This window comes from Nerophis lumbriciformis, linkage group LG39, assembly GCF_033978685.3.
Source record: "Nerophis lumbriciformis linkage group LG39, RoL_Nlum_v2.1, whole genome shotgun sequence".
Taxonomy (NCBI): Eukaryota; Metazoa; Chordata; class Actinopteri; order Syngnathiformes; family Syngnathidae; genus Nerophis; species Nerophis lumbriciformis.
In genome coordinates, this window is record NC_084586.2 from 7,512,574 (window position 1) to 7,534,931 (window position 22,358).

At 40.6% G+C, this 22,358-nt stretch overlaps 1 protein-coding gene across 9 annotated transcripts in view; it reads left to right on the forward strand.

Annotated features, from left to right (window-relative positions):
• The window catches only part of ntng2b (netrin g2b), a 218,753-nt gene that overhangs the window by 58,644 nt on the left and 137,751 nt on the right, over positions 1–22,358 (forward strand). The window lies entirely within an intron of this gene.

The window sequence follows — 22,358 nt, forward strand, 5'->3', positions numbered from 1 at the left end:
GACACCAATATCTAGCGGCTGGAGGTCTTTTGTCAATCCACCCGGAATGACGGCGAGTATTGAATTAAGCGCGTAAGCGTGTCTCTCAATGTGATGTTATGAGCTAGCAAATATAACAACTACACTACCCAGCATGCAACGATAGTGACGAGCATGCGCGGTAGCCCTGAGAAGCGTTGTTGTATGCTGGGAGTTAGAATGTGGTTATGAGCACGCTGTGAGTAAACGTTGAGAACTCAGTTAACACGCCTCGTCTGCATTATTTATAATTAGACAGACAACACACTTAATAGGAGCCATTTTGGGGTCTTTACATAAACACACAAATGGAAATGAAACGTCACATATCCCAGCATGCACCGCGCGCTTCTTCTACGGGGAAAAAAGATGGCGGCTGTTTACCGAAGTTGCGAGACCGAAACTTTATGAAAATGAATCTTAATATTTATCCATATATAAAGCGCACCGGATTATAAGGCGCACTGTCAGCTTTTGAGAAAATGTGTGGTTTTTAGGTGCGCCTTATAGTGCGGAAAATACGGTAGTTAAATGTTGTTACCCACATACGAAAAACGAGCAGGCACCTGCTGCATATGCCACAACAGAAGAAAAAGAAAAGAAAAGAGATGGACACTTTTACGGAGCGGAGAAGGGACGCCTCGCCGGGGTCCGGGACCGAGGCCCCTTCCCCCGAGAGGGCCCCACCGGGAGCCGTAGCTGAGGCGATCCTCGAGAAGGGCCTGACGCACGTCCAGGGTCACTACCGCGCCCACCGCACCGACACCCCGCCTCGTCCGCCTTCGCCGCGGCCGGCGTCACGCGCAGCAGATAAGCAGCTTACCTGCCCGCCACCCCCGTGGCCGGGGGCTCGTAACATGGGTCACTCCGCGCGCTCCGCCCGCGCAGCTTACCTGCCCGCCACCCCTGTTGCCGGGGGCGCGTAACAGGGGTCACTCCGCGCGCAGTGCGCTCACGAAAGGGGTGGGGCTCACCCTGGTTGATATAGAGAGCAGGACGGTGGCCATGGAAGTCGGAACCCGCTAAGGAGTGTGTAACAACCCACCTGCCGAATCAACTAGCCCTGAAAATGGATGGCGCTGGAGCGTCGGGCCCATACCTGGCCGTCGCCGGCAGCGAGACGCGCTTGGAGGTGCGCTCAGCGCGGCTCCCATATGATTGCGCACTGGTGTGCGTCTGGGTCGTGACAGCGTGGCACGCGAAAGTCTGTGCTGCATTGGATCAGTCTCCTTTCTTTAACAGGCAAAAGCTTTATAACCTCACCATACCTGCCAACTTTTGAAATCAGAAAAACCTAGTAGCCAGGGTCCAAGGGCCGCAGGCCCCGGTAGGTCCAGGACAAAGTCCTGGTGGAGGGTTCAGGGCTTCGCCCCCTGACGCAAAATGATTATTAGCATTCAGACAGGTTAAAATGTTGCTAAAACCATCACTTTTCTATCAGTCACAGTGACTTTTCAAAACAAAAATATTACAGCAAAAATCATATGGGTTGATTGGCATGTTTATTCTGTAAGCTAACTTCAATAGTTTGAAATTATTTAGACAGTTAATGCCAGTTATCCTGTCAACCTTTCACAAGACTTCAATTTGTTAATTGAAAGTATAAACAGTATAAACACTTTTTACAGTAAACAAATGGTAAAACAGTACTAAATAATTCCATTAAAAAAAAAATTGGTGTCATTATTAACTTTCTGTCCAAGCTTGTATAATCTACTGCCTTGTTCAATTGTAAAAAATATTCTGTGCCTAAAATTCACATTTCTATCACAATTATCATACTGTAAACATGGTAAGCTAACTTCATTAAAATTAATAGTCCTGTCAATAGCATGGAATTACAATTCAAATGTAGTTTTTTTGTAAGCCTTTCAAAAGAATTCAAAATATGAAAAATTAATGAAAATTAATTTAAGCCATCAGACACTTGAAAAGTGGCACATCACATCTCTAATGTAATCATTTGAACTTTTCAACAGAAATAGCACTGTAAAAATATTAAGGACATACTTCTGTATTTTGGTAGTTATGCTGTCAACATTTAACAAGATTTCTTCAACTTGGACTTGAAAGCATAAATAGTATAAACACTTTTAACAGTATGTCGTGCTGTGAAATACAGCCGACAGGATTGCGCACCAAACACGAAGCAAGGCCAAAGCGCATGCATGGTGCAGGAGAACAAAGGACTTCTTTCATTTAAGGTTTGTGATAAACCATCAAACTCATTCGTTAAAAGGACTCTATAGTATTATAAAGCAAATTTTTCTGGACATTATCATGCAAGAAAAGTTTATTTTTGGGACCGCGATCACCGCGTAATGATTTTTAAAGGTTGCATTACAAACATTTAACTGTCCCATGTGATCAGCCAGTGCGATTGGAAATCCATGCTCAATTATTGCCTCCGTAAATAAAACTTCGGCATTTATCACATCCAAAGAATCTGTTTGGGCGACGAAAAACGTTGAAAGTTTTCCACTTGTATCGCTAGCAACGGCATTAGACTTGTGTTTTTTTGTCCCAACGTGGTCTTTTACATCGCTAATTCCTCCGTGTCCGATCGAAAAATCTTGTCTGCACAAGGTGCAATTCGCGTAGTTTTCACCCTTTTTTTTTTTTTAATTAATGAAAAAACGTATTTTTTATCACTGCAACCGTAAGCTGGAATAGGTTGATGAAAACCGTACGAATTACGGGAAAACCGGAGTAGTTGGCAGGTATGCCTCACTAATGCCTTGCATCGTCTATATTAGATATATAACAACGGGCGGGTGCGGGCGGATGGCGGGCTGGTGCAGTTCTGATCAAACGTTACATCGGGTGGATGGCGGATGGTTGACGACTTTCTGACGCGGTTGCGGATGAAATAAATTGCCTATCCGCGCATCTCTAATACATACATATATATGTATGTATATACAAACCCCGTTTCCATATGAGTTGGGAAATGGTGTTAGATGTAAATATAAACGAAATACAATGATTTGCAAATCATTTTCAACCCATATTCAGTTGAATATGCTACAAAGACAACATATTTGATGTTCAAACTGATAAATATTTTTTATTTTGCAAATAATCATTAACTTTAGAATTTGATGCCAGCAACACGTGACAAAGAAGTTGGGAAAGGTGGCAATAAATACTGATAAAGTTGAGGAATGCTCATCAAACACTTATTTGGAACATCCCAAAGGTGAACAGGCAAATTGGGAACAGGTGGGTGCCATGATTGGGTATAAAAGTAGATTTTATGAAATGCTCAGTCATTCACAAACAAGGATGAGACGAGGGTCACCACTTTGTCAACAAATGCGTATGCAAATTGTTGAACAGTTTAAGAAAAACCTTTCTCAACCAGCTATTGCAAGGAATTTAGGGATTTCACCATCTACGGTCCGTAATATCATGAAAGGGTTCAGAGAATCTGGAGAAATCACTGCACATAAGCAGCTAAGCCCGTGACCTTCGATCCCTCATGCTGTACTGCATCAACAAGCGACATCAGTATGAAAAGGATATCACCACATGGGCTCAGGAACACTTCAGAAAACCACTGTCAGTAACTACAGTTGGTCGCTACATCTGTAAGTGCAAGTTAAAACTCTCCTATGCAAGACGAAAACCGTTTATCAAACGCCGTCGGCTTCACTGGGCCAGAGCTCATCTAAGATGGACTGATACAAAGTGGAAAAGTGTTCTGTTGTCTGACAAGTCCACATTTCAAATTGTTTTTGGAAACTGTGGACGTCGTGTCCTCCGGACCAAAGAGGAAAAGAACCATCCGGACTGTTATAGGCGAAAAGTTGAAAAGCCAGCATCTGTGATGGTATGGGGGTGTATTAGTGCCCAAGACATGGGTAACTTACACATCTGTGAAGGCGCCATTAATGCTGAAAGGTACATACAGGTTTTGGAGCAACATATGTTGCCATCCAAGCAACGTTACCATGGACGCCCCTGCTTATTTCAGCAAGACAATGCCAAGCCACGTGTTACATCAACGTGGCTTCATAGTAAAAGAGTGCAGGTACTAGACTGGCCTGCTTGTAGTCCAGACCTGTCTCCAATTGAAAATGTGTGGCGCATTATGAAGCCTAAAATACCACAACGGAGACCCCCGGACTGTTGAACTACTTAAGCTGTACACCAAGCAATAATGTGAAAGAATTCCACCTGAGAAGCTTAAAAAATGTGTCTCCTCAGTTCCCAAACGTTTACTGAGTGTTGTTAAAAGGAAAGGCCATGTAACACAGTGGTGAACATGCCCTTTCCCAACTACTTTGGCACATGTTGCAGCCATGAAATTCTAAGTTAATTATTATTTGCAAAAAAAAAAATAAAGTTTATGAGTTTGAACATCAAATATCTTGTCTTGGTAGTGCATTCAAGTGAATATGGGTTGAAAAGGATTTGCAAATCATTGTATTCCGTTTATATTTACATCCAACACAATTTCCCAACTCGTATGGAAACGGGGTTTGTATACATAAATACATACATATATATATATATATATATATATATATATATATACATACATACATATGTACATATATATAGATATATACACATACTTACATACATACATATATATATATATATATATATATATATATATATATATATATATATATATATATATATATATATATATATATATATATATATATATATATATATGGTAATGGATCAACAATATCTTCATTATCAAAACAACACAACAACAACGGCAAACTCAACTGTCAATGCGCGGACACACACTATTTGTCGGCGAATGTTCCTGGCAAGCAAATGACAAGATGAGAAAGCAGAGACACGAGGCGGGGAAGGTAGGTGAGGCAGAGAGGGGAGGTGGCGGGGAGGTGGGGCAATGTGTTCCGGCACAGTCCTATTCTTCCGGGATTCCCTCTACTCTCTAAGTTTAGGTCCACAGCAATTCCCTTTATCTTTTTCTTTAGACCCATATTGAGTACCGGTAAGCAAAATAGACAGAACTTGGTGAATGACGAGAAAAGAAACACACGCTGAAGTAGAGGGCTCCGCTTTTCCAAAATGGCTGCGCCTCATATCCGCTGTACTGCACAGGAAGTGACGTCCCTAAAATGGCTACGCCCTAAGGCTTCCAGCGACAAAAAAAAAAAAAAGTCCGCTGTTTGGATTGGAACTATCAAGTCCTGCTTCGGTATGGTGTAGCATAGTGCTACGCTTGAACAGTCTTCTTCTATTTTCTAATATTCTTTTTATAATTTATAAAGGATTTTTTTTTAACTAACGTTTATTTTACATTTATTAAAGAGTAATTACATTAGTATCTATTTTATATTTGCTTTTTTAAAGTATGTTTACTGCATTTTGCTTTCCCTCTCACTCATGCAGCCAAAAAGTGATGGACTGCGAGCCTGCGCTAGGTACAGTAATTGATTAAGTCTCGATGTAACCCTTTCAGCGAACAAGCCGGGCACCTTAATTACACATTTAAGAATCATAAACCTTTACTATGCTCTTATTTTAACGGTCTCTAGCCTGCCAAACTTCCACACAGTCAACACTGAAGGGAAACGTCTCCGTAACAATGAACAGTTTCTCTCTACAGTCGATAAAAAAGCCCTGCTTTTGCTGCTCTTTGAACGTTCACAAGCAAACTAAGTACGACATCTGCCGGTCAGCATGTTGTTTCAAAGCAGACTTACACATCATACAACAAGTCTTGCTTGTGCTGCTTGATATGATTGCCAGTCAAAGACAGGGTGGTTGTGGATCGCAATGAGTGGGAATTGATCCCACGTCAGCTGCACTAAAGTCAGCCAAGTGAAACACTAGATGTGCATCGTCCTTTTTGCGTAGCGGAATGTTGCAAACATTTACCTTCAAAAGATGTTTTTTTTTTAAATGTATGCTAATCACAAAGAGTTGGGTAAAGTTTCAGGATGGAACTAAAATTGACATTAATAATTGTTGAAACTGTATTCATGTTGGAACTAAACATAAAAAAATGGAGCAAAGGACCTTCCACGTGAACTTAAGTTGACCTGATCTAAACATTTGAATGCACATGACCAACTGTTTATTGTTACTTTTTACACAACTTGCTGTTCTCTAACAAGGAATTGAACAGCAGTATTCACAAAGAGGTTTATGATGACTAGAGATGTCCGATAATGATTTTTTGCAGATATCCGATATTCCGATATTGTCCAACTCTTAATCACCGATTCCGATATCAACCGATACCGATATATACAGTCGTGGAATTACCGTAACACATTATTATTCCTAATTTTGTTGTGATGCACAATGTAAGAAGGTTTTCCAAAATAAATCAACTCAAGTTATGGAAAAAAATGCCAACATGGCACTGCCATATATATTATTGAAGTCACAAAGTGCATTATTTTTTTTAACATACCTCAAAACAGCAGCTTGGAATTTGGGACATGCTCGCCTGAGGAGATTGAGGTGGGCGGGGTTGAGGTAGGGGGTAGCGGGGGGTGTATATTGTAGCATCCCGGAAGAGTTAGTGCTGCAAGGAGTTCTGGGTATTTGTTCTGTTGTGTTACGAGGCAGAGAGGGGAGGTGGCGGGGAGGTGGGGCAATGTGTTCCGGCACAGTCCTATTCTTCCGGGATTCCCTCTACTCTCTAAGTTTAGGTCCACAGCAATTCCCTTTATCTTTTTCTTTAGACCCATATTGAGTACCGGTAAGCAAAATAGACAGAACTTGGTGAATGACGAGAAAAGAAACACACGCTGAAGTAGAGGGCTCCGCTTTTCCAAAATGGCTGCGCCTCATATCCGCTGTACTGCACAGGAAGTGACGTCCCTAAAATGGCTACGCCCTAAGGCTTCCAGCGACAAAAAAAAAAAAAAGTCCGCTGTTTGGATTGGAACTATCAAGTCCTGCTTCGGTATGGTGTAGCATAGTGCTACGCTTGAACAGTCTTCTTCTATTTTCTAATATTCTTTTTATAATTTATAAAGGATTTTTTTTTAACTAACGTTTATTTTACATTTATTAAAGAGTAATTACATTAGTATCTATTTTATATTTGCTTTTTTAAAGTATGTTTACTGCATTTTGCTTTCCCTCTCACTCATGCAGCCAAAAAGTGATGGACTGCGAGCCTGCGCTAGGTACAGTAATTGATTAAGTCTCGATGTAACCCTTTCAGCGAACAAGCCGGGCACCTTAATTACACATTTAAGAATCATAAACCTTTACTATGCTCTTATTTTAACGGTCTCTAGCCTGCCAAACTTCCACACAGTCAACACTGAAGGGAAACGTCTCCGTAACAATGAACAGTTTCTCTCTACAGTCGATAAAAAAGCCCTGCTTTTGCTGCTCTTTGAACGTTCACAAGCAAACTAAGTACGACATCTGCCGGTCAGCATGTTGTTTCAAAGCAGACTTACACATCATACAACAAGTCTTGCTTGTGCTGCTTGATATGATTGCCAGTCAAAGACAGGGTGGTTGTGGATCGCAATGAGTGGGAATTGATCCCACGTCAGCTGCACTAAAGTCAGCCAAGTGAAACACTAGATGTGCATCGTCCTTTTTGCGTAGCGGAATGTTGCAAACATTTACCTTCAAAAGATGTTTTTTTTTTAAATGTATGCTAATCACAAAGAGTTGGGTAAAGTTTCAGGATGGAACTAAAATTGACATTAATAATTGTTGAAACTGTATTCATGTTGGAACTAAACATAAAAAAATGGAGCAAAGGACCTTCCACGTGAACTTAAGTTGACCTGATCTAAACATTTGAATGCACATGACCAACTGTTTATTGTTACTTTTTACACAACTTGCTGTTCTCTAACAAGGAATTGAACAGCAGTATTCACAAAGAGGTTTATGATGACTAGAGATGTCCGATAATGATTTTTTGCAGATATCCGATATTCCGATATTGTCCAACTCTTAATCACCGATTCCGATATCAACCGATACCGATATATACAGTCGTGGAATTACCGTAACACATTATTATTCCTAATTTTGTTGTGATGCACAATGTAAGAAGGTTTTCCAAAATAAATCAACTCAAGTTATGGAAAAAAATGCCAACATGGCACTGCCATATATATTATTGAAGTCACAAAGTGCATTATTTTTTTTAACATACCTCAAAACAGCAGCTTGGAATTTGGGACATGCTCGCCTGAGGAGATTGAGGTGGGCGGGGTTGAGGTAGGGGGTAGCGGGGGGTGTATATTGTAGCATCCCGGAAGAGTTAGTGCTGCAAGGAGTTCTGGGTATTTGTTCTGTTGTGTTACGGTGTGGATGTACTCCCCAAATGAAGTGAAGTGAATTTTATTTATATAGCGTTTTTCTCTAGTGACTCAAAGCGCTTTACATAGTGAAACCCAATATCTAAGTTACATTTTTAAACCAGTGTGGGTGGCACTGGGAGCAGGTGGGTAAAGTGTCTTGCCCAAGGACACAACGGCATTGACTAGGATGGCGGAAGCGGGGATTGAACCTGCAACCCTGAAGTTGCTGGCACGGCCGCTCTACCAACCGAGCTATACCGCCCCATGTGTTTGTCATTCTTGTTTGGTGTGGGTTCACAGTGTAGCACATATTTGTAACAGTGTTAAAGTTGTTTATACGGCCACCCTCAGTGTGACCTGTAGGGCTGTTGACCAAGTATGCCTGGCATTCACTTGTGTGTGTGAAAAGCCGTAGATACTATGTAAATGGGCCGGCACGCAAAGGCAGTGCTTTTAAGGTTTATCGGCGCTCTGTAATTCTCCCTACGTCCGTGTACAGAGCGGCATTTTAGAAAGTCATAAATTTTACTTTTTGAAACCGATACCGATAATTTTGAAACCGATACCGATAATTTTGAAACAGATACCGATCATTTCCGATATTACATTTTAAAGTATTTATCAGCCGATAATATCGGCAGTCCGATATTATCAGACATCTCTAATTATGACATATCGAAAATAAGGACAAGGAGAAAAATAAACATTGAAAAAAGTAAACATTTTTATTTCAAATGTAGCCTTTGTCTGATTATAATTCCTTCAGATATCAAGGCAGAAAGGCAAGGAAATGTCAACACAAGCATGGCAAACAATCAATGCAAAAATAATTGTAAAATCGCATCGCACACCTGACAATAACTTCCTAAAATGAAGGCGCAAAAATAAGGAATACGTAAGAAATGCTTAATAAAGTGTAACAAAACTGTAAACATAGAGAAATCTGAAAATAACTATTTTCTGTCAGAAAGTTACAGCTGTGCTCTAAAGGGTGAGCGCGGCTAAAGTGGTGTGGTATTACCGGTCTTGGTGGGGACGAGCGCCTTGCATCATTTTACAGACCACACTCGTCTGACCACGGTCCGTTTGAAAAAATCAAAAAAACTGCCATCCTGTCAAGGTCACTTTTCGTGTTTTATCCACCATTTCTTTGCTCTCGGCAGCACTCATTTTTACTTTCTCTTCTCACTCCAAGCAAAGAATCCACTCTGAGACAACAAGATGGCGTAACCCCACTTGATAGTTGATACTGTTAACTGATTGGCAATTCGCATGTCCACTGATCAGTGATCACTTCCTGTGTTGCTCGGTTACCAGAGAGCGAGTGCCTCTGTTCATGCAACAAACCTTGCCTTGCAACTTCCGCTTTATTCCGACGAAGAAGAAAAAATATATTGAATGTTTTATCTAACACATTTTTTATTGATATTTATTAAGTGTTGATCGGGATATATACTGATATCGTTTTATCGCCCAGCCCTAGTCATAAATAAATAGTATGAAACAAAAAATGTGTCATGTTCATACTTGCCAACCCTCACGATTTTCCCGGGAGACTTACGAATTTCAGTGCCCCTCCCGAAAATCTCCCGGGGCAACCATTCTCACGAATTTCTCACGATTTCCACCCGGACAACAATATTGGGGGCGTGCCTTAAAGGCACTGCCTTTAGCGTCCTCTCTCACCTGAAAAGGAGACTATTATATATGTCTCCGTTATCCATAGGTTTATCTATAACCCATTAAGTAGGCAGGCACTGAGCTATTTCTCAGCGTGTGTTTATTCCAGCCAGCACGTTAATACACTGACACACAACATCCGGATTCCCATCATGCATTGCTTCAAAACTACGGCAAGTAGTAATGTCCAAAAACATAACAGAGACGAAGCAGAAGAACGAAGAAGAGACATGGCGACGACGCGTAAGAAGAAGAAGTACGCTTGCAAGTTCCAAAATGATTGGAAAAAATCATTTCAGTTCATCCAGGACAGCTCGAAGGGGAAGGAGTATGCTGCCTGCAAATTTTGTAGATCAGACTTCTCCATTGAACACGGTGGACGAACGGATATACTCATTCATGAATGGATTATTTATATATATATATATATATATATATATATATATATATATATATATATATATATATATATATACACACAAACCCTGTTTCCATATGAGTTGGGAAATTGTGTTAGATGTAAATATAAACGGAATACAATGATTTGCAAATCCTTTTCAACCCATATTCAATTGAATGCACTACAAAGACAAGATATTTGATGTTCAAACTCATAAACTTTATTTTTATTTTTTTTGCAAATAATAGTTAACTTAGAATTTCATGGCTGCAACACGTGCCAAAGTAGTTGGGAAAGGGCATGTTCACCACTGTGTTACATGGCCTTTCCTTTTAACAACACTCAGTAAACGTTTGGGAACTGAGGAGACACATTTTTTAAGCTTCTCAGGTGGAATTCTTTCCCATTCTTGCTTGATGTACAGCTTAAGTTGTTCAACAGTCCGGGGGTCTCCGTTGTGGTATTTTAGGCTTCATAATGCGCCACACATTTTCAATGGGAGACAGGTTTGGACTACAGGCAGGCCAGTCTAGTACCCGCACTCTTTTACTATGAAGCCACGTTGATGTAACACGTGGCTTGGCATTGTCTTGCTGAAATAAGCAGGGGCGTCCATTGTAATGTTGCTTGGATGGCAACATATGTTGCTCCAAAACCTGTATGTACCTTTCAGCATTAATGGCGCCTTCACAGATGTGTAAGTTACCCATGTCTTGGGCACTAATACAACCTCCATACCATCACAGATGCTGGCTTTTCAACTTTGTGCCTATAACAATCCGGATGGTTATTTTCCTCTTTGGACATGACGTCCACAGTTTCCAAAAACAATTTGAAATGTGGACTCGTCAGACCACAGAACACTTTTCCACTTTGTATCAGTCCATCTTAGATGAGCTCAGGCCCAGCGAAGCCGACGGCGTTTCTGGGTGTTGATAAACCATTTTCGCCTTGCATAGGAGAGTTTTAACTTGCACTTACAGATGTAGCGACCAACTGTAGTTACTGACAGTGGGTTTCTGAAGTGTTCCTGAGCCCATGTGGGGATATCCTTTACACACTGATGTCGCTTGTTGATGCAGTACAGCCTGAGGGACCGAAGGGCTAGGCACCGACCACGGGCTTAGCTGCTTACGTGCAGTGATTTCTCCAGATTCTCTGAACCCTTTGATGATATTACGGACCGTAGATAGTGAAATCCCTAAATTCCTTGCAATAGCTGGTTGAGAAAGGTTTTTCTTAAACTGTTCAACAATTTGCTCACGCATTTGTTGACAAAGTGGTGACCCTCGCCCCATCCTTGTTTGTGAATGACTGAGCATTTCATGGAATCTACTTTTATACCCAATCATGGCACCCACCTGTTCCCAATTAGCCTGCACACCTGTGGGATGTTCCAAATAAGTGTTTGATGAGCATTCCTCAACTTTATCAGTATTTATTGCCACCTTTCCCAACTTCTTTGTCACGTGTTGCTGGCATCAAATTCTAAAGTTAATGATTATTTGCCAAAAAAAAAACGTTTATCAGTTTGAACATCAAATATGTTGTCTTTGTAGCATATTCAACTGAATATGGGTTGAAAATTATTTGCAAATCATTGTATTCCGTTTATATTTACATCTAACACAATTTCCCAACTCATATGGAAACGGGGTTTGTATATAAGAAATACTTGAAAATATATACACCCCCCAAGTATGGTCATGTTCACTTCTCTTATTTTACACATAATAAATAAAAAAACAGATTTTAATTTCTGTGAACCTTTTTGATACGTCCAGTTCACCCGAAAGTAGTTTGACGCTTGCAGGTAAACAAGCGAAGACCAGCAGGATTAAGAATGTGCACAATAACAAGTTCGGAAACTTTTGCAGACACAATTACGCCTTTGCTGACAAAGCGGCAATATGCACGCCGAAATATCAACCACTTTAAAGCGACTGCGTCGGTCAAAAATATCTGTGTACAAACAACCCCCGGGTGGAGGGAGCTATCAAACAGATTCGCAAACATTGAGTTAGGCGTCTGTTATCCGTTCACTCGGTTTTCAGTTTATTAGATGGATGATGAAGTCTGAAAACTACAGAGATATTCGTTTTTCAGTCTTTGTTTGAAAAACCAAAAGTGACACTGTGTGTTATTCAAGTGCTGGTTTCAAAATTAAAAGCAAATAATACACACATTTCAGTGGCCACAGAATGTCTTCAGGGGGTTGTAATAGAGATACAGAGAGACTGGAAGAGAAGAAGATGGAATATTTAAAGTACCAGTAGAGTGGAAAACAAGTTGCCTCTGTATTGAAGCTATTATCATATATGTATGACACCAAAATACTTACAAAGTTTGCGAGTAAATAGATATGATCAAAACAGTATCAATCTCACGGAAATTCCCTACCCATTTTGAGAGATAATGAGCTAGCCGGTCATGTGATCGCGTGACTCAGATGTTGGAACCACAGATCCCTTCCCCATCAACAACAATGCTAATCAAGCAGACTTTGTGAGAGCCAACAACTAATACTTTGGGAAAAATATGATCCAGGACCATATAATTTTAAAGTAAAGTAAAGTTAAAGTACCAATGATTGTCACACACACACTAGATGTGTGAGGGGAGCAGTGGGCAGCAGCGGTGGCAGCGCCCGGGAATCACGATGGTGATTTAACCCCCAATTCCAACCCTTGATGCTGAGTGCCAAGCAGGGAAGCAATGGGTCCCATTTATATAGTCTTTGGTATGACTCGGCCGGGGGTTTGAACTCACAACCTACCGATCTCAGGGCGGACACTCTAACCACTAGGCCACTGAGCCATTTTGATCCTGAATATAAGGAGGATAAGCTACACGTTTTAGAAGCTCTGCTAAACAGATCCAGTTTTAGTGAAATACCAAGCATTAACAAGAAATGCAAACTACAAACATAATAAAATGATAGCTTCCTGTACGATGTCTGCTCTTACTTCGATGACGACTTATAGGATGTCCATATCTTCCCGTTTAGATGAATAAATCATTTTAATCCACATGGGTTAAAAAAGTTGCTGTTTACACTGTCTTCGGTTGTAGTGTGTCTCCAACTATCAACTGAATATCACAGATGAACAATTTGTAGATTCATGGCCAAATGGCAAGGCCTGATTTATAATCTAGACTAACTTTGACGAGCCGAGACGCGACGCAGCAGTAGCAGAAACGGCAGCAAACAGGACAACGCCGGCTCAATGTTGCGGTGTTGCATACGCTTCTTCTTCTTCTTTACAGTTTTACGGCAGTTTGCATCCATATATATGATGCATTACTGCCATCTTCAGTTTCATTTTATAATTACATCGAAGTCTCTCCTTGAGTCCGGTGCAGCATAAACTATAGTTAGCTTTTGGTTATCAATATTAAAAAATACTTTGTCTGTGTTAGCGCATATAATAACAACACTACTAAAATGTTATCAATATCCAGGTCACAAAATGTAAATAGAGTATTTGGATGGTTATTTAGAGAGTTTTGTGGGCAAAATAGAGAGCCCCCATATACTCCAATTTCAGCTGACTTTTTATGCATGACGTAGAATGCATAAAAAAAGAAAAACATATGTGTTCATGTCTTATATAAAGATTGTGACTAATAAACAACACATCTCTGTCTAAAAAAGGTATTCGGAGCGGAATATTGAAAATGGCCAACTGAATTTGTGGCATTTTGTGATGTTTAAATGGTATTTTCACATACTTTGCAGGTTGTACAAAACCCAAAACCAGTGAAGAAATGTTGTTCTTAAAGGGGAACATTATCACCAGACCTATGTAAGCGTCAATATATACCTTGATGTTGCAGAAAAAAGACCATGTATTTTTTTAACCGATTTCCGAACTCTAAATGGGTGAATTTTGGCGAATTAAACGCCTTTCTATTATTCGCTCTCGGAGCGATGACGTCACAACGTGACGTCACATCGGGAAGCAATCCGCCATTTTCTCACTTTCGTCGGTGTGTTGTCGGAGGGTGTAACAACACAAACAGGGACGGATTGAAGTTGCACCAGTGGCCCAAAGATGCGAAAGTGGCAAGAAATTGGACGAAATTTGTTCAAAATACGAGGGTGTGGAAAAGCCGACGAAATGGTCAGTCGTTTGTTACGCACACTTTACCGACGAATGCTATGCGACAGAGATGGCAAGAATGTGTGGATATCCTGCGACACTCAAAGCAGATGCATTTCCAACGATAAAGTCAAAGAAATCTGCCACCAGACCCCCATTGAATCTGCTGGAGTGTGTGAGCTATTCAGGGACAAAGGACCTCGGTAGCACGGCAAGCAATGGCGGCAGTTTGTTCCCGCAGACGAGCGAGCTAAACCCCCTGGATGTCTTGGCTCACACCGTCCCTTATGCCACCGAAGATGATCAAGAGAAGAATATCGACCCTAGCTTACCTGGCCTGCTGACATCAACTCCAAAACTGGACAGATCAGCTTTCAGGAAAAGAGAGCGGATGAGGGTATGTCTACAGAATATATTAATTGATGAAAACTTTATTCATTACTCGCGGTTTTACGTAAATTATTATACATAAACTGTGTTTACCAATAATTTAGCTTAAAAACATTTATTTTTTTCAATCATTCGAGTACATTCGGGTAGTCTTGTGTAATGCAGTATTTTGTGTCTATTTAGGTATGGTTAACCTGAGTGCTGAAATCGTGGAAAAATGTATGTTCTTAGCGTGCCTGAAATGGGCTGTCTGCACTCTCAAAGTGCATGTTGTTGCCAAATGTATTTCATATGCTGTAAACCTAGTTCATAGTTGTTAGTAATTATCTTATCAGACAGTGTTAAGTCGCTGAAATTCGAGTCTGAATCCGAGCTAATGTCGCTATACCTTGCTGTTTGTTTGTATTGGCATCACTGTGTGACGTCACAGGAAAATGGACGGGTGTATATAACGATGGTTAAAATCAGGCACTTTGAAGCTTTTTTTAGGGATATTGCGTGATGGGTAAAATTTTGAAAAAAACTTCGACAAATAAAATAAGCCACTGGGGAACTGATTTTTAATGGTTTTAACCCTTCTGAAATTGTGATAATGTTCCCCTTTAAACTGTTGGACAATTTGCTCACGCATTTGTTCACAAAGTGGTGACCCTCGCCCCATCCTTGTTTGTGAATGACTGAGCATTTCATGGAAGCTGCTTCTATACCCAATCATGGCACCCACCTGTTCCCAATTAGCCTGTTCATTTGTGCGATGTACTAAATAAGTGTTTGATGAGCATTACTCGACTTTCTCAGTCTTTTTTGCCACTTGTGCCAGCTTTGTTGCAGGCATCAAATTCCAAATGAACTAATATTTGCAAAAAATAACAAAGCTTACCAGTTCGAACGTTAAGTATCTTGTCTTTGCAGTCTATTCAATTGAATATAGGTTGAAAAGGATTTGCAAATAATTGTATTCTGTTTTTATTTACCATTTACACAAGGGCAGCACGGTGGCAGAGGGGTTAGTGCATCTGCCTCACAATACGAAGGTCCTGAGTAGTCTTGGGTTCAATCCCGGGCTCGGGATCTTTCTGTGTGGAGTTTGCATGTTCTCCCCGTGACTGCGTGGGTTCCCTCCGGGTACTCCGGCTTCCTCCCACTTCCAAAGACATGCACCTGGGGATAAGTTGATTGGCAACACTAAATTGGCCCTAGTGTGTGAATGTGAGTGTGAATGTTGTCTGTCTATCTGTGTTGGCCCTGCGATGAGGTGGCGACTTGTCCAGGGTGTACCCCGCCTTCCGCCCAATTGTAGCTGAGATAGGCTCCAGCGCCCCCCGCAACCCCAAAGGGAATAAGCGGTAGAAAATGGATGGATGGATGGACAACGTGCCAACTTCACTGGTTTCGGGTTTAGTAAATACAATTGGATATGGTTTAATCGATACAATGAAACACAATTAAGCATATAAAGTCAACTTGTTTTTCCTCTCTACTGGTACTTTTAAAAAAAATGTTCAGTTCCCTGTTTGAATGATGTTAACCTGTAAAGGTTAAGAGCTTCATCTTGAAATTGCACCCAAAAGCCCACTGTTTGTGAGTAGTGTAGTCTAGTATTAATAACAAAAATACAAAGCTGCCTTTGCTTTTAAAGTACAGCTGAAAAAGCAGAGTAAGGGTTTACAAATGATTAGAAAATAATCACGTCACTTTCTGTAACAGGACAAACTACTTTTTGAGCCCTGTTGATTGTCTCGCGAACTGCGCTGAATGAGATTCCTCTCTCACGTCATCACCCCCAACCGCCCCCTGGCCCTGCGGCTTGGGAAGCTCTCCTCTTCCGATGACTAATGATGTTCTTTCAGTCTCAAGGTTTTAGCTGGATAATTATATTAACCCTTGTCCTCTGGCTGATCCCAGATCAGCTTCATTTCCTCGGGCAGCCTCTCTGACAGTCTCGCTGGAAATAGAAGCTAATACGCCCACCAGGGCACGTTGCAGTTGTGTGTTTTGCATCGGCACGCGTGTGCGTTTGTGTGTCTTCCCGGTGACTGAATGAGTTCCACGTTCAAAGGAGGCAAAGGAAATAAAGCAGCCGTGTCAAGTAATCCAGATTTCGTCAGGAAAAAATGGGCAACTTGGCAGGTTTGCAGGTGTTGTGCTGATTCTCAGTTGGGCGTGTTTTTCCGGAGTTCGAGTGGCGGGCATTTTGCCCCAAAGAGAAAGCCCAGATATGTGTTCTCGACTACAAAGTTATTGAGTCTGATACACCTTCACACGTATATCCAACACAGATCCATCACCTCAGGGGGCATGGAAGACTCTTCGGGGAGTCACACAACAGCAAGAGCCGCCGTCTAATCCTTGTGTAGTCTTAGTCGTGTCTCTTCATCACTTTTTTTCCCCTCCCCTAACTTCTACTCCGACTTATACATCTTAAATAAGAGCCCGTATATTGACGCCCCCTCCAATTGGTACCCAATTTTCCCTCTCCCCAGGTGTTTCTCTTGGCAGGCGTGTTCATTAAAACACGCTCAGCAGCAGAAAGCACTCCGCCGGGTGGAGGGGGTTGGCGGTAATATCCAGCAGAGTCACTCTCAGGACAGTGGAAGCCGGACTACGGTGGCGTCGGTCGGTCTGCATCATTAATGCGGCACTGCGCTGCATGAATATTACAATCCTGGCGTGCAGGATCGAGGACCGGCACCTATACTAAGGACTCGGTGCTGTTAAATGTGCACCTTGTGGTAATGAGTTAATAAGTGTCACTCGCCAGCTGCAAGGGGGCTGCTCCGTATGAAAAGGTGATAAAGAATACGGTAGACTCTGCACAGTATCACACATTTTTTTTTATGAGTAGCACGCTTTGTCGCAGCTTGTCATCCAGCTGTTTAACTTTTTATGAAGAAATATACCGCAAGCCATTACTGAACCAGAAAGAAATAGCCAGGTTTCGTCGTGAGAAAACAAAACATGTGCATGAAAAATGCTTAAAACCAACAACAGCTGTGCAAAGCGAGGATCTGCAAAATGAGAATAAATCACCCCCACAAAAAAAGAAAGCAGAATAGAAAGATGAAAAACAAGGACAACACAGCAGGACCCACAGAGAACATCTGCAGGGTATAAGGTATGCAGTATTTCCCATTTGTCTCTCTTACAGCATCCATTACAATTACATGCACATGCGTCAAGGCCAATTAGGCACGCAAAGTTAGGCGAACTAAGGTCTACTGCGCTGAATATATCCTGTGGTGTACCCCAGGGATCAATACCGGGACAAAACTTGTTCAATTTTTTTTTTTTTTTAATTTTTATTGACATCCAGCATCAGACATTCCTATCCATTACATCATATTTTCATACATCATATTGTCTGCCCTAAATGTCAAAAAACATTTTGTTAATATCCCAACGATGCTACCCCTACCCCTCCCCCCGCAAAAAAGAGAGAAAAACAGCAAGAAAATAAAACAAAGTAATAATAATATTTACAGAAACAATATTTAAAAAAAAATAATAATAATAATAGTAATAATAATCAAAAATGTAAAAAATATTATAAACAGATAGTAAATAACAATTTCAAAAAATATATATAGACATATAGGGAGTAATCTGTTTTTTGAACAGTACAATCACTAATTCCGTTAAATCCATCCATTTTCTACCGCTTGTCCCGTTCGAGAAAATACATAATTGACCCAGTTTTCCCGGTATGAAATACATTTCTCCAATTTATAATTAATAAAAGCCGTTATCTTCTCCATTTTATAAATGTCCATTGTGATTTCCATCCATCGCTTCAAAGTTCAATTCCTACATAAATGACATTTGTAAAGTTACACAGGACTTCAAGTTAGTATTATTTGCACGACTGCGTTTTGTTCAGGAGAGAACACACTAATGCAAATGACAACAGAAGAAATGAACACATTAAAAATATGGTTTGACAAAAACAGACTATCTCTGAATCTCAGTAAAACTAAAATAACGTTATTAGGTAACAGTAGAAGAGAAAGTCAAACACAAATACAAATAGACGGAATAGACATTAAAAGGGTGAAATAAATCACATTTTTGGGTGTAATAATAGATGATAAAATTAACTGGAAATCTCATAAAAAATACATGTGGCAAGAAATATTTATATGAATAAAGCAAAATGTACTCGACAAAAAAAAACCACTCCATATTCTCTACTGCTTGCTAGTGTTACCATATCTGAATTATTGTGTAGAAATATGGGAATTAACTACCAACGTGCACTTATTTACTAACCGTGTTACAAAAAAGATCTGTTGGATATAGAGAACACTCAAACCTTTTATTTATTGAATTTCAATGATTTGGTGCATTTGGAAAATTAAGTACAAAGCAAACTATAACCTGCTACCCAATAATGTTCAACAAATATTCTCGACAAAAGAGGAGAAACATGACTTTAGAGAAAAATGTGATTCAAAACAATCGTATGCACGTACAACACTTAAGACCTTTAGTACATCAGTATGTGGAATTAAGTTATGGAATGGATGAAGTAAAGAAGTCAAACAAACTACTAATATGATCCAGTTTAAGAAACTGTTCAAACTACAAGTGTTTACAAAGTATAAAGAAGGAGAATCATGATAATTTTGAAATTATTAAAAATTAGACAATCTTGTTCGTCTCATTATGTGATTTACGACTTACTTTGCTATTTGTTTGTTTTTTTTAGAAGGTTTTGATTTATGAAGTAAATTGTGTACAAATTGAGAACAGGATGTAAATAAAAGTGTTAATTAAAAGGGATAGGATAAAAAAAAACTCTGCTTCTTCTTAAATTGTGATGTATCATGTAACTGCAGCCATGTTTGAAATAAACCTAATCCATAAACCAGAAACTTTTAAAAGACAACGCGAATCAATCCTAACTTGACAAGAAGCGGATTGAGGATTCTAGGAACCAAATGCCATGAAGCAACATTCTGGACTAGTGTTGACTTGCATTAAACCAAGCTAGAAATATTACAACGCCCTGAAAGGCCTGAAAGAAACGTGACTCGACGCAGTCCTATACCGTCTACTCAGCATATGCATTCCTACTTCCAAACGCACCGTGGCGACATGTAACCTACACCCGATGGTTTCTTTTCCAATATCCTGTTGTACCTCTCGAAAACACACAAGGACGGTGCGGTCCTTTGAGGTCTGGTCTTCAGGACAGCATGTGCCCATACAGGCTACATTATTTAGTGTGTAGTCTGCATACTTTAAGCTAGCTCGAAGTGGGGCCGGCGGCCCTGCCCGTCGGACCAATCAGCAGCGAGCTCTCTGGTCCGTGCACCGGCGAGGCACGCACGCATGACACTGCCATTTACAGGCCCTTGGCTAAATTATTCATTCCCTTCCGCTGCATCTAAAGTATGTATATATGGCATATCATGGAAACCAAACACACTTCTTACAACGGTTTAATTGTGCAAAAACAACCAAATTGTCACAAAAAGGTAACGTCAGCGCACACGTGGTGTGGAGTACAAAGGTCCTTCCTGGAGTTTGAATAATTCAAGTGTTTTTCGCAGAAAATCTAATGCAGCCTCACAAATTCTGCAAGTACACTGCAATAAGTACAATGTGTACACAGTAGAGGTGGAAGGTTTCCCAAAATCCAGGGTTCGGTTCTTGCCACAGTTTGTGGTCACGGTTTTGGGTGCGGCGTACATTGTTGTTCTTTTTAACACTCTAGAATACCAGATATATATGGCAGCTGTATGTAGCTTACCGCCATTAAGGTGTGAATGAATAATGGGTTCTAAGCATGGCCGTCCTCTGTATTTTTTTAAGTGACAAGAAGAAGATGATATGAGTGACTGCAAATGTACTTTGTGTGCGCTGTACATCACCCTCTCTCAATATATGATCTTTGGTCATGCACAGCTACAACTCCAGGCAACAACGTAACACAGTGAAATCCACCTTTACTTTAGACATCATCTGATCCGAAATGTGCTGTCAACATGACATTAACAATACATTGTACTGTCGGGGGGGGTGAAGAAGTGCATGCATACTTGCCAACCCTCCCGGATTTTCCGGGAAACTCCCGAAATTCGGGCCTCTCCCGAAAACCTCCCGGGACAAATTTTCTCCCGAAAATCTACCGAAATTCAGGCGGAGCTGGAGGGGGCCTGAGTGACGTGTCGACAGCCTTTTTTCACGTCCGCTTTCCCACAATATAAACAGCGTGCCTGCCCAATCACGTTATAACTGTAGAATGATGGAGGGCGAGTTCTTGGTTTCTTATGTGGGTTTTTTGTTAGGCAGTTTCATTAACGTCCTCCCAGCGCGGTAACAACACACAACAACAGCAGTCACGTTTTCGTCTACCGTAAAGCAGTTTGTCTGCCGTAAACAGCAATGTTGTGACACTCTTAAACAGGACAATACTGCCATCTACTGTACATGCATATGTGACAATAACATCTACAGCTTTTAGAGAGTGCACAACTGCGCACACAACAAGGAGACGAAGCAGAAGAACGAGGAAGATACAGCCATGGCGACGCCGACGACGAGTAAGATGGAGAAATACGCTTGTAAGTTCCAAGCCACAGCTGCGATTGGACCTGGATAGCCTCCGGGAAGAAGTAGTGGACTACCAAGTGCTTGGCAGTGAAGATCTTCCTCAGGAAGCAAAGATTGACCGGTTTTGGGCCATGCTAGGGAGAGATGTAAGATTCAAGACTCTAGTGCATTTGATGAAAGCACTTTTGTGCATGCCACACAGCAATGCATCATCAGAGAGGGTGTTCAGCATGGTTAGAAAAATAGTGACAGAGAATAGAACAAGGATGGACAATTCAACCCTTAACTCAACAATGAGTAGATGAGTGTTATGTGTGTGTGTATATGTGTAAATAAATGAACACTGAAATTCAAGTATTTCTTTTATTTATTTATTTATATATATATATATATATATATATATATATATATATATATATATATATATATATATATATATATATATATATATGAAATACTTGACTTGGTGAATTCTTGCTGTAAATATGCTCCTCCCCTCTTAGCCACGCCCCCGACCACGCCCCACCCCCACCCCCCACCTCACGAAATCGGAGGTCTCAAGGTTGGAAAGTATGAGTGCATGTCAAATATAAATTATTGAATGACAAGGTGCTTCATATGATATTTTACCCAAAATGTTTTCCTGGACACGTCCTGCTCTGTCACTGATTAGAATATTAACAGAAATGTCTCTCGTTACTTCCTGCTACAAAGCAGAAGACCGTGAGTTCAAATCTGTGTCGGAGTTAAAGTGAGGTTTCCAAACTTATGTTTTAGTGATGTTGAAATTGTTTAATACGCCTGACCTTAGCATAATAATAATAAAAAAATGGATTGTTCATTGTGTTGATCAAGGTAATATTATTTATGTGGTGCTGGCCTTTCAAAGCTCCTCTTGGACCACCATTTTTTGACCTCTGTATTTGTCAA